Source organism: Doryrhamphus excisus, linkage group LG21, assembly GCF_037039965.1.
Source record: "Doryrhamphus excisus strain RoL-2023G ecotype Guam linkage group LG21, RoL_Dexc_Guam_v1.1, whole genome shotgun sequence".
NCBI classification, from domain to species: Eukaryota; Metazoa; Chordata; class Actinopteri; order Syngnathiformes; family Syngnathidae; genus Doryrhamphus; species Doryrhamphus excisus.
Window position 1 is genome coordinate 10,617,921 of NC_136377.1, and position 12,401 is coordinate 10,630,321.

Sequence of the window (12,401 nt, forward strand, 5' to 3'; positions counted from 1 at the left end):
TTTTGCTGCTGCGCAATGTAAATTTCCCCACTGAGGGACAAATAAAGGTGCATCTAATCTAAACAAAGAATAATAGGATTATAATTGTGACTATGGGGTGTTGTTTCATATCTACAGGGCTCTAATAATGGTTTAAAGTAATGTATACACAGGTTTTCTTAGCTCTAACTATGAAAATATTCAATTTATTAATATTATAGTCCTATTTCTCGGAAAGTCACTTGGATCTGTAACCAATTAACTGCTATTTAAATAACATTGGGTATGCATTGATCATAACAAACATGAATTGAAAAGTCTTTTGCTGTAGTGATGTCGGTCATGAACATGTTGTGGAAAATATTTATCATCCTAACTAGGAAAGAGAATGCCTGAAATAAAGACAGAACCTTTGCACATCAAAGGCGTCAGACAGCACATAGCAAATGAATTGCATAGTTACAGAAAGGCATCCCTTCTGAATTTTAAATCGTTCCATTACAAACAAAATGGCTCTTGGGGGTCGGCTCTTTTGAAGTGAACGACGGACAAGGTTCTGTGCAAAAATCAGCATCTTGATATGCCACACCTGGATGAGCATAGATTTAGCCAACAATATTTGTGTGAAAAAGGTCTTTTGTGTTCTCAAAATCTTTGAGTTCAGTTCATGAAAGATGGGAGTGGGAAAAAAGTGTATGATCCATCCATCCATTTTTTTATACCGCTTATCCTCCATAGCCTATCCCAGCTGTCTTCGGGCAAGAGGCGGGGAACATCCTGGACTGGTCGCCAGCCAATCACAGGGCACATATAGACAATCATTCACACTCACATTCATACCTATGGACAATTTGGAGTCACCATTTAACTTAATTAACTTTTTGGAATGTGGGAGGAAACCCACATGAACATGCAAACGCCACACAGAGATGCCAAGCGGAAAATCAAACCCAGGTCTTCTCGATCTCCTGACTGTGTGGCCTACATACTAACCACTCGGCCACCATATGTACTGTATATATGATGATTTTTATTTTTTTAAATTTGGGTGACGCTGGCACATATACAGTATATGCAATATAGAATTCTGTCAATTATTTAAAATTATTAACTGGTATATCAGGGTACTCCGGTTTCCTCCCACATTCCAAAAACATGCTAGGTTAATTGGCGACTCCAAATTGTCCATAGGTATGAATGTGAGTGTGAATGGTTGTTTGTCTATATGTGCCCTGTGATTGGCTGGCGAACAGTCCAGGGTGTACCCCACCTCTCGCCCGAAGACGGCTGGGATAAGCTCCAGCACCCCCACGACCCTCGTCAGGATAAGCGGTAGAAAAGAAATGAATGAATGATTTGGTATATCAATGTTTCTATTGTGTACCATCACCGATGTTGCCAACTTTTTTGACTATACCATGTTGTGGAGATGAAGACAAAGAGCATGCTGGTCGTTTGTGGCAAGCCAGACCTTGTCGCTGGAATGTTGTTGTCGGAATTCAAAGTCTTCCAGCACATACAATCCCCCCACCCATCCACACACACACACAAAAAAAACCCACAAATGTTCCCCGGCTCACTGTGTCATGACCTTGACTCCAGGGACCATTCCCACTCCCCCAATAGTTACAACATGAGCATCAATCATACTTGATGCTTTGAAACAAAGCAGCACGTATTGGGAGACCTCCATAGTTGTTTGTTTTTTACCACCAGAACCCCTCCTCTTCAGGCACTCATCAAACACAAACGCAGAAAGAGAAAACCAGCTCAGGCAAAGCTCCAAACCATAAGGAATTTTGATGTGATGGGCAAGGTCCAACGACTCACACGATATATTATTGGCAATAAATAATCCTATTAACAGTTTTGCAATCTGCATTTGGCTTCCAATCCTCACTCCCTGTGGATGAAGACGTATTCTTATTTCTGACAGTGCTGATACAGCGATAGGAGTGATTTATTTTTGTAATAATTTGAAGAATACCTTCTCCTGTGAGACAACGCAGTTCATATTGTTGTTAGTCTGTCTCTGAAGCAGGGAGTAACATAGATAGACCTGTTTCTTTTTCTGAGGAGAAACAGAACACAAGTGTAATATTTGGGCCAAATAGCAGCTAACAGGAAAAGTCAACTACTCTTGGCTTTGGGATGGATATGTCAGATAAAATGTGGGACTTTCATGCACCCCGGATCTTCACAGTGGGTTTCAAAAAGCACTACCCAAGGTGCATTAGTAGATGACATGCGTTCCATTAAATTTTTGTTAGAATTTTTGTTAGACGCCGTTTTATATAACTTTGGAATTCACAGGTTCAAGTTTTTGATCTCGGCGGCATGGCGGTCTAGTGGTTAGCGCGCAGACCTCACAGCTAGGAGACCAGGGTTCAATTCCCACCCTCGGCTATCTCTGTGTGGAGTTTGCATGTTCTCCCCGTGCATGCGTGGGTTTTCTCCGGGTACTCCGGTTTCCTCCCACATTCCAAAAACATGCTAGGTTAATTGCCGACTCCAAATTGTCCATAGGTATGAATGTGAGTGTGAATGGTTGTTTGTCTATATGTGCCCTGTGATTGGCTGGCGACCAGTCCAGGGTGTACCCCGCCTCTCGCCCGAAGACAGCTGGGATAGGCTCCAGCACCCCCCGCGACCCTCGTGAGGAAAAAGCGGTAGAAAATGAATGAATGAATGAAAGTTTTTGATCTCCATTTGTTTGGAGATCAAACGCCTTGGTAGAGATGTTGAGGAATTTTTATTTTAAGTAAAGAGTATTTGAATAAAGTGTGCAGACATTGATTTGTAGCAGCTGTCTGCCACCGATCAATATTAATAGCAATCAGACATTCTTGTGTGGTTTTAACAACACGGGTCACCAAAGAGAAAGCAGACGTCACGTTAGGATGTAAAGCAGACTTTTGGCTCAAAAGCGTTTCACATTCAAGATAGTCTGGCCTCCTCCACCAAAGATTAGCAAAGTAGCAAAACAGTGTGGTGCTCTTGCTTCTGTCACTGCTGCATATCTTGCATTGTTGCATCCTTTGGGATAGAAACCAAAACAAATACAGGGTCAGGCAAAATGATCTGACACATTTGGTTACATAAAAGGCAAATAAGTTAAAGAAACAAAAGTGTTTTTACATATAATGCCATTCTGTTTCATTATGTTTTAAAAATGAAATAAGTTTGAGGTCAGCCAGTTGATTTTTGTTTCAAAGCAGATCCAATAGCTCTGAAGTCGGTAACCCATAACAAGATGGTGTTTGGAGCTGCTACGGGATCATGTCTACCAAGATTGAAGTGCCAACGGAACGCTCGTTGTGTTGCAGTTACAGATTGGTTTGTTTTGATAAATGTTTCCACAATGAAAGCATGATGCTCACCAGTCCAATTCATGGCAGCAACTGAAAAAGAAAGGATAAACAATGGCATTATATGTACTTTTCGAAAATAAAAACACTTGTCTTTTATTTAACCTACAAATGTGTCGGATCATTTTGTCTGACCCTGTATGTCACTTATTATGGTTCAATACAATGTCTTGTTTGTGACTTTTGAAGACTTTATAGCAGTTCAGTTCTAGGTTACCTTGAGCATACATCCATCCATTCATTCACTTCCAATCTTGTCACCATCAGGGCCTCCTAGGACCAAAATGAGGCCCTAAACCAGAGGTGGGCAAATATTTAGACTTGTGGGCCACATTAAGTTAATAAAATTGTTTGGGGGGCCAGAATATATATTTAACACAGACACAATATTTTATGCTTATACTTTTCCTTTTATTTTATCTATAAAAGTGTTATACTATCAGCTGTATGTTCCAATGTCACTTTAAACATCAGACCACATCAAACTATGTAATTTAATTTTACAGTTTTGTTGTTTTTTTTTTTACTAAATAAGACATCCGACTTGCAGGTCATGTTGGCAGTTTGTATGTTAAAACTTAGAAAGCAACTGGCGGGCCGGATTCAAACACTTGGTGGGCCGCATGTGGCCCCCGGGCCGTAGTTTGCCCACCCCTGCCTAAACCCCAAGTCAGATTACTCTTTTTCTCTCCTGGTTTGGGCTGGCCTGGTGTTATCCATCCTTTTGCATATTTCCTGAGAATTAATTAACTAATTCTCATTACGGTCAGAGGTGAGCTGCAGTTGACTTTGCGGCACATATACAGAGTCTCCAATTAACCTAGCATTCGTGTTTTTGACATATAGAAAGCCCACACACGTACATAGAGAGCATGCAAAGTCCACACAGAGATGCCCAAATGGAGATTAGAACCTTCCAGCTCGTAACATGCCAAGCATGTGGACATCAGCTTTGAAGAATTGAACACACAAAACAACAGCAAAGAGATGGCCCATGTAATATGAATTTCTACAGCAAACATCTTTTGACAGATGTTCTATGCGTGAATGCAAAGACTTTCCCCGAGAATCACAAGAGGTGATTTGTGGGCGAGGATTCTTCTTGGTATGTTCAAGAAACAGCAGTTTTTCATCAGTAAACAATGTTGCCTCAGGGGCAATGGAAATACTTGCAACATAAGAAGCACTGCAAAAAAAGAGGAATCTTTTCAAAACGGAAAAGACCCAAAATATTGACTGCTTGGTTTTTTTGTTTTTTTTTTAACAAACATGATAATGTTTCTGTGCACTTGATAAACAGTTATCACCTTTCATTATCAGTGCTAGACTTTGCTTAATGACCAAAGAGCAGAAACATTGGTGTGCCTCATTAGAGCTAATGAGCAGATGTCTTCTCAAGGGCCAAAAACAACACCATAAAGCAGAAAAACGAGAGAAAATGCAACAAAGGATGAGAGGATGGATGATACATGGAATATCTAGAAGACCTTGTTGCTCTTTTGCCAGCTCACAACATCTGGCATGACATTTTTCCCCCGTGGGACTTTGACATCAGCCGAGTAGACGATCCCACATCGCCTGCACACTTCTGTTATGTATTATGCTGCCTTGCTTTTTATGCCCATATGTATACATCCCCTTGGCCAAAACATAGTAAAATATCAGCTTATTGCAGTGTTGACTCACTCACATTCTAATGATGGACTTCTTCATGTATCCAGTGCAACATGGCTCATTTTCTTGATGTATGTGTGCATTCATGTTACATTTTGAGAGCCAAACGAGCCCCTCAGGTCCGCTGGGGTTGGAGTGAGGCCATCTGTAAAGCAGACAGATCGGTTACACTCTCATTCTTTGGTGCTCGCTTTGCATTTGGCAGCACAAGCGCTTTTCACAACGGAACGGGCCTGCAGGCAGCAGGAGGCTTCGAACTTGTAACATGTAAGGACCGCACAGAGCAGCCCCATCAACATCTAGGAGAGGCTGACAAATGAACAAAGATGTGTGGGCTTAAAGTGGTGAACCAGTGCATTGATGTGAACATCTTGGGAAGATTTCATGTAAGGATTTGCGGGTTTTAAAGTGGAACCACAATCCGTTCAGTTAAGACAGGGAATTTCCTATTATCTGGCTCTCCTGGTAGCCTGGCAAACTTCCCTTTTCTTCAAGGTACTTGCAGAATTTCTCTCATGCGGTTGTTTTTGCCGTGTGCGATACAGTCGCAATCACAGGCTTTTGTTGCAAGTTTGAATTATCTCCCAAATACAATAATTCCTAATAAATAATCATTGTTTAAAAAAATAAGGTCTACCCACAGAAAACAATCTCAACTCTGAACCCACAATGTCACTTCCTGTCCGCCTCTCTTTCAGGCCCTGTAGGAAAGACATTTATAGAAACATGAAGTGCATGATGTTGTATTACCTTTTTTAAAACATTTGAAGGTCGAGCTGGTTCCACTCACCAGTACATGTTTCATTGCATTTCAATATTAATTTTTTTTTTTTAAGAATAATCAAGGCAGTTGGCTAAAACAACAACAGTAACACATGCCAATTTATGTGGAAACAACAAAAAAGCCAACATAACTGTATTGGCAATGAGTCTAGTAAATCATGTGACATTATAGATCAACTGACCACAAGTTGCATGCATTTCTAACCTCTGAGGTATGATAATTCATTGTTAGTTTTGGTCAAGACGACACCATGAGCATGTCCGCTTCTCCGATTTACATTCTTTTGAGAAACGGATCCTAACTTTTTGAATGCTAAGAATGCTCTCTAGGAATTTAAACTCTTAAACACACATAAAGGCCTTGCTTGTATGAAATATAGCTTAAAGGGGACCTATTATGATTTTTCCACACTGACTATAAATGTAGTTAGAATGTCGTATTCTTGTGTAAAACGATGCCAAAGTTTCAGATAATGAGGTTTGTGCATTTGGAAGTGAGCCCTGAGCCCTGCCCCTTTGTGATGTCAAAGAGGGGCAGACTTCCTTATATGGGCGTGTCTGTAAGCCGGATAAGCGCTCTGCCCTATGCATTTCATACTGGACTGTTTTGTGAACATGGGCCACTATAAAGCTGGACTAGCCGACACCTTTCCAACGTTGGGCTTAGGGTGAAAAGGTCAAAGGATTTGAATGAGGGCCACTGGTACGGTAGTTTGTACTTTGTTGACTTTATTGTACTACAGACTCTTGCAATTGCATGTAATAATAGGGAATAAGGGAAGAATTATGTTGCTTTGTTTATCTTGTTCTATTTTATAATATTGTCTTAAATATTGTTGATAAATCAGTGAGTTGCCTCTCACACACCTCTCTACCCTTCTGTTCAAAAGAAAAACAGATATTACTCATCGGGCAAATTTCAGTCATTACTCATGTCAGTTTTGGAGTTTCACAACTGCATAGTGATGATCTGAGACGGACTCGGGACTAAACACTCCAAAGAGAGACGATGGCCTCAAAGCACCCAAAAGCAGGAATGTACTTGGGGATCCATTTATCAAGCTTGGTGTCTACTTTGCTTTCCTTTAAAAGTCAGTCCACATTGGCAACACTTTAATATCCAATTTTAACAACTGCATCTCTTTTCCACTGGAATCTTTTCACTGTTTCATTGGAGGAGCCAGACAAGAAAGGTTAATGTTGTGCAATGCTTTGTGACAATTTGAAGTTCCCTATATGCAAGTGGTTGTCAACTGGTTTGGCTGTGGGACACACCGTCACCCCTAAATGACCCGTGGCCACCCAAAATGAGGATATTTTTCAACAAAAATGTATCATATCTTGTATAAGAAAAGGCAGTGTCGTTTGGATTTAAGGTGCAAAATTTCATTTTACTTTGAAGCATTGTAAAAATAAACATACAGAAATAAAGCATGGGGGCGGGGGCAGCCAGAGGCAGGGGGTACTTTCAATGTTAGTGCAGACCTGCCAACATGTACACAACATGCAATTTCATTCATTCATTTTCTACAGCTTATCCTCACGAGGGTCGCGGGGGTGTTGCAGCCTATCCCAGCTGTCTTCGGGCGAGAGGTGGGGTACACCCTGGACTGGTGGCCAGCCAATCACAGGGCACATATAGACAAACAACCATTCAAACTCACATTCATACCTATGGACAATTTGGAGTCACCATTTAACTTAATTAACCTTTTTGGAATGTGTGAGGAAACCCACATGAACACGCAAACGCCACACAGAGATGCCAAGCGGAAAATCAAACCCAGGTCTTCTCGATCTCCTGACTGTGTGGCCTACGTGCTAACCACTCGGCCACCACCATTCACTCTATCCATGCAGTTTGAAGATAATGTCATGTCTCATCAGTGTAACACTACCAATGCCTAGTGACCAGAATACTGCGCTGGAGCCTATCCCAGCTGTCTTCAGGCACGAGGCGGGGTACACCCTGGACTGGTTGCCAGCCAATCACAGGGCACATATAGACAAACAACCATTCACACTCACATTCATACCTATGGACAATTTGGAGTCACCAATTAACCTAGCATGTTTTTGGAATGTGGGAAGAAACCGGAGAACATGCAAACTCCACACAGAGATGGCCGAGGGTGGAATCGAACACGGGTCTGCTAGCTGTGTCGTCTGCGCACTAACCACTCATTCACCGTGCAGCCTCAACATGCAATTTGACCATTGACTGTCCATTTTGTTGTATTTTCTTGGTTTCATTTTCGAGTTCAGTCTATACAGTACAGATAAGTCAATAAATACGTATTATTCGTTTCTCAGTAGTATTTCAATTCTGGGGGAGTTCCCTCGAGAGGACATGGCAGAAAATAACTGAGAATGAGTTTTCATGTGCATGTGACTTCCTTTTCCCCCTTTGCTGACACTTGCACCCCAACAGGAAGCATAGGTGCTGCTCTTGTCTCACATTGTTTATGCTCATTTTTTGTGCATCCTCTTTGCTGTTGCTTTGCACCCTTCCAGCTTTCCCATGGTTCTTGGCAGGCTGAGCTGATCAAACATCTTCTCCTCTTGTTTGTGTTGGATGCAATACCGGCCAAACTTAGAAAATACCGTGTAGCATTTAATAAACGTGAAGTGTGCATAGCCTTCTTTCTCATATGATATGTATCTATTTAAATTAGCGTGATGTCAAACAGAGCACAGCGTGCAGTTTGCAGTGACCTTACAACGAGCCTTGAACAAGACCAGATTTGATGCATTTTCCAAGCATGTTTTCAAGTGTTTAGCCTACAGCAGGTTTAGATTAGCAGGATCCTGCCGTCTTGCTCTTGTTCATAAATCATGAGTTTTAATTAGGAGCCCTGCGCACACAGACATTATCAAGTCATGTCTGTAATGCCACAATGTCTCTGTACGCAGATTAATCAAGTTATATGCAGAGTTGTATGTCCATAGCGTGATTGTACTCCAAGTTTCACAAGTCAACAGCATCACCAAATGACTTCATCGTCCGGCTGCTCCCTTTTAAGGTGCTTGGCCAATAAGACGTGAAGTCAGTCTGGGGGGATTGGCAGGAACAGACCAATGTGGCCAAAACCCAGACCCTTGTAATCTCAGGCAGCAGAACTTTACTCGTCTTGTGGGCCAACTTTTTTGAAGGCATTAGGTGGTGTTTTGAAATCGAGCACATTATTCACCTCGGCCAGGAACTTGTCATATTTATCGAGAAAAGATGTATTTACCCTCGAACAGCATACCCTGTGGAAATGAGAAGCTGGCAGCCAGAATGTTACAACAGCGTTAGTGTTTGCTCCACATTAACCAAGATGTTTTGCACGTCTTCTTCCTCAAACATGCTCCACTGAAACACATTTTCATGAGCATTTATCTGGCAATCTTACTCAATATTACGGACTATTATATGACTCAATTCAATTAACCGCTGAGTCTCATATAGTTACTGGGTGTGTGGTCGACAAAAGCTAAAGTACTGGGGTCTATACTTGCCACTGGGACAAACATTACCTGTGGCTCTAGGCAACCTCCTATTAACTCTACATTTGAAGAGTCAAAAGGAGTCAGCATGCAGTGACTTTATCTACGTCTGCATGCGCTTTAAAATGTTGGTTGGTCTACGCAGATGTTGGTGTTTACACTCCTTGTATTGTTTACAACTCATCTCTGGTATTAATGCTGGATGAGCAGCTTGCTTCTTACTGGTTCTGTTGCTGCCATATGATGCAATATACTGGTGCAATGGTGCAAAAATGCTAGTATAGTAATGTTAGCAAATGTTATGCAAACAATGCTAATATGCTAAGGTCAGCATGCTACATCGATAAATATAATGATAAATATATATATATATATTTACCCATGAAAATGTCAAAACAAATGCTAGTATGCCAACATTCGGATGTTAACAACACTAACATGTAAATGTTGGCATGCTAAGACCTAGCATGATAGTGCTCAGTGTTTATTTATGTATTTACCTGTGAAAATAGCAAAAAAAAAGTATGGTAGTATGCTAATATTGAGCTGCGGAAAATTAGGAATTTTGGAAAAATTAAAAAATCTTTAATTTTGAAGTGCATGGTAAGTGGAAACGTTTCATAATATGGTCTTTTTTCTCTTTTATATGATGTGAGCTAAATGTGAGCGATTTAATACTGTAATACTATGTCAACTTTGGTTGTTTTAAGCAGATCATAATATCCGCTGCCACATTTAATGGTTTCACATGCCTCTAAGATTGTGGTTTTTATTAGCGCACATTCATTGTGAATTGTTGTTGACTCTCTTTAGATATGATTGGACATCATCCAATCAATATTCTAGCTGAAATGCAACCATCTGGTATTGTTGTTGCATGAATACAAAGGAGTCGCTGTCTCATATTGTTTGCAGTGATGGAAGCTGATATGGATTTTTAACGTTATTAAAATCATATCAAGTTCAATTTTCAACTCCAACAAATTCTCAAAAAATCCATTACATAAAATTAAATTCATGTCTAGGTACATAAAATAAAATAAAGATATTTGTTGATTCTTCTTCTTTTTGTGGTAGCAAAGCATGAAATGTACAGTATAAGAACACACTATACAGTACAGCATACATTAAGCGTTTTCAAGCATAAACTAAAATACATATATAAGGTATTACAAGGGTGCAGTAAAATAGTGATGTGGAGTATTTTACACTGGTCACTCGGTGTCAGTAATGTTGCAATGACAGACTTTTTCACAGTACCAACAGGCTTTTATTGCAGGTTTGCGGGCCATTTTTGTAACCCACAGAAGTCTCAACTCTCAACGTCACTTCCTGTTTGCCTCTCTTTCAATCTCCTAGGGGAAACGTAGTAACACACACAAGCACAAGTCTTATGTTCTAAATGTTTTGATTACTCCACTATATTGGTTATGATGAGTGTTGTTGTAACTAGAGGGCTGTAATAGTGTTAAAAACAATATTTAGATTTTTCCATGCTCTAACTCTGAAAGGTAACTTCTATTAATGAGTAAGGAATCCTATTTCACTTATCACATTCGGGTCTGGAACCAATTAATCGCAATAAACCATGGTTTACTGTACTTGCTATTGTGGTTTTGGAGCATGTTGGCCTTGCAGTTTTTGTCTCCATGGGAACATCTCTGTGTGAGGTTTGCATGTTCTCCCCATGCATGTGTGGGTTCTCTGCGGGTACGCTGGCTTCCTCCCACATTCCAAAAACACGCATGATAGGTTAATTGGAGACTCTTAAATATGCCTGTGTGTGTGTGTTAAATATGCTGTAGGTGTGAATGGTTGTTTGTCTGAATGTGCCCTACGACTGGCTGGCAACCAGTCCAGCATGTATCCTGCCTCTTGCACCAAGACTGAGAGAGAGTCCAGGGTACCTGTGACGGTATAGAAGATGGATGGATGGTCTAGGAACATGATCCCAGCAAATAGCAGAACTCTACTGTATAATGCAGCTGGAATACTGAATATATGCATAAATGACAAAGACTTATTGTGACACATTCATACTCGGATTGTCTTGATGAATATAGCATTTCCCCGAGATATTGTGAGTGCTAAGAGATGTTCAGCCAATGCAGCTCATGGCCTTTTACCTTGTTTTTTTAAAAAAAGTTGCATGCCGTTTATCTTTAACCTCATTACACTGAATGATTAGAATAGTTTTCAGTGCATTGAGGTCAGCTGTGAATGTGTCACCTCCATTGTTTGCAGAATGATCCTGTTCCTGCTGTGGTCAGCAGAGCTCAGCAGTGATGCGCACTAATGTGGCTCCTCATTGGACCTTTCCATGAACCCGTTCACCATCACATGAATCGGCTCCAAAGCGACTCACTGAGATCTTGAAGATCGTCTGTGGTGAGCGCTCTCTCCAAATCAGCTATCACGACGCTGCAAAACACATCTGCTGCTGATCAGACACACAGACAGACACCACACAGACATGTCATCGTTTGGCTCGCTCATTCTAATTAGAACCTCTGAGAAGTGTTCGTCCTATCATCTGTTTTCGATACTTTGTTTACAAGGTTACGTTTGCTCAGGAATGTTCCAAAATCAGCACTGGTTAATTATTATTCTTTAACTGACAACATGGCTGAGAAAATACTGTAGGGAGCATAATGAAATGAATCAAAACAGTGTAAGTATTCCGGTTGCCAGCTTCTCCAGCTTAGCCGATTTTCTGTGGGAGTATTAAAGGTCCCTCTTGACAAAATTGGGGCCCGAAGCAGAATTTTATTTGGAGAAACTGACCAATTAAAAAAAAAAATCAAGCGCCCAAAGTGCGGCCGTTTGGCCATTTGTAGCCTGCAGCTTGTTTCTTTATTGGCCCGCGGCACTTTGTGAAAAGACAATTAAACAAAAAACGCAGTCGAAAATGTAAATAGAAGAGGCTGAAATATTGATATAGTCGTACCTCATTTTTTGCCGTTAATCGTCTCCAGATCTGACTGCCATAAGTGAATTTCCGCAATGTAGGATTCAATATTAATAAACAAAATAATTTTGTAATTAGTTAGTTAGAGCACAGAAAACCTGCTTATAGTATTTTATAACATTATTCGAGCCCAGTAGACT

At 40.7% G+C, this 12,401-nt stretch overlaps 1 protein-coding gene across 2 annotated transcripts in view; it reads left to right on the forward strand.

Annotated features, from left to right (window-relative positions):
- Positions 1–12,401, forward strand: part of LOC131138839 (uncharacterized) — a 57,175-nt gene that overhangs the window by 19,615 nt on the left and 25,159 nt on the right. For both annotated transcript variants that reach the window (XM_078787790.1, XM_078787789.1), the window contains exon 3: positions 11,538–11,681. The gene's annotated coding sequence lies outside the window, so the exon portion shown is untranslated. The remainder of the gene's footprint in view (positions 1–11,537; positions 11,682–12,401) is intronic.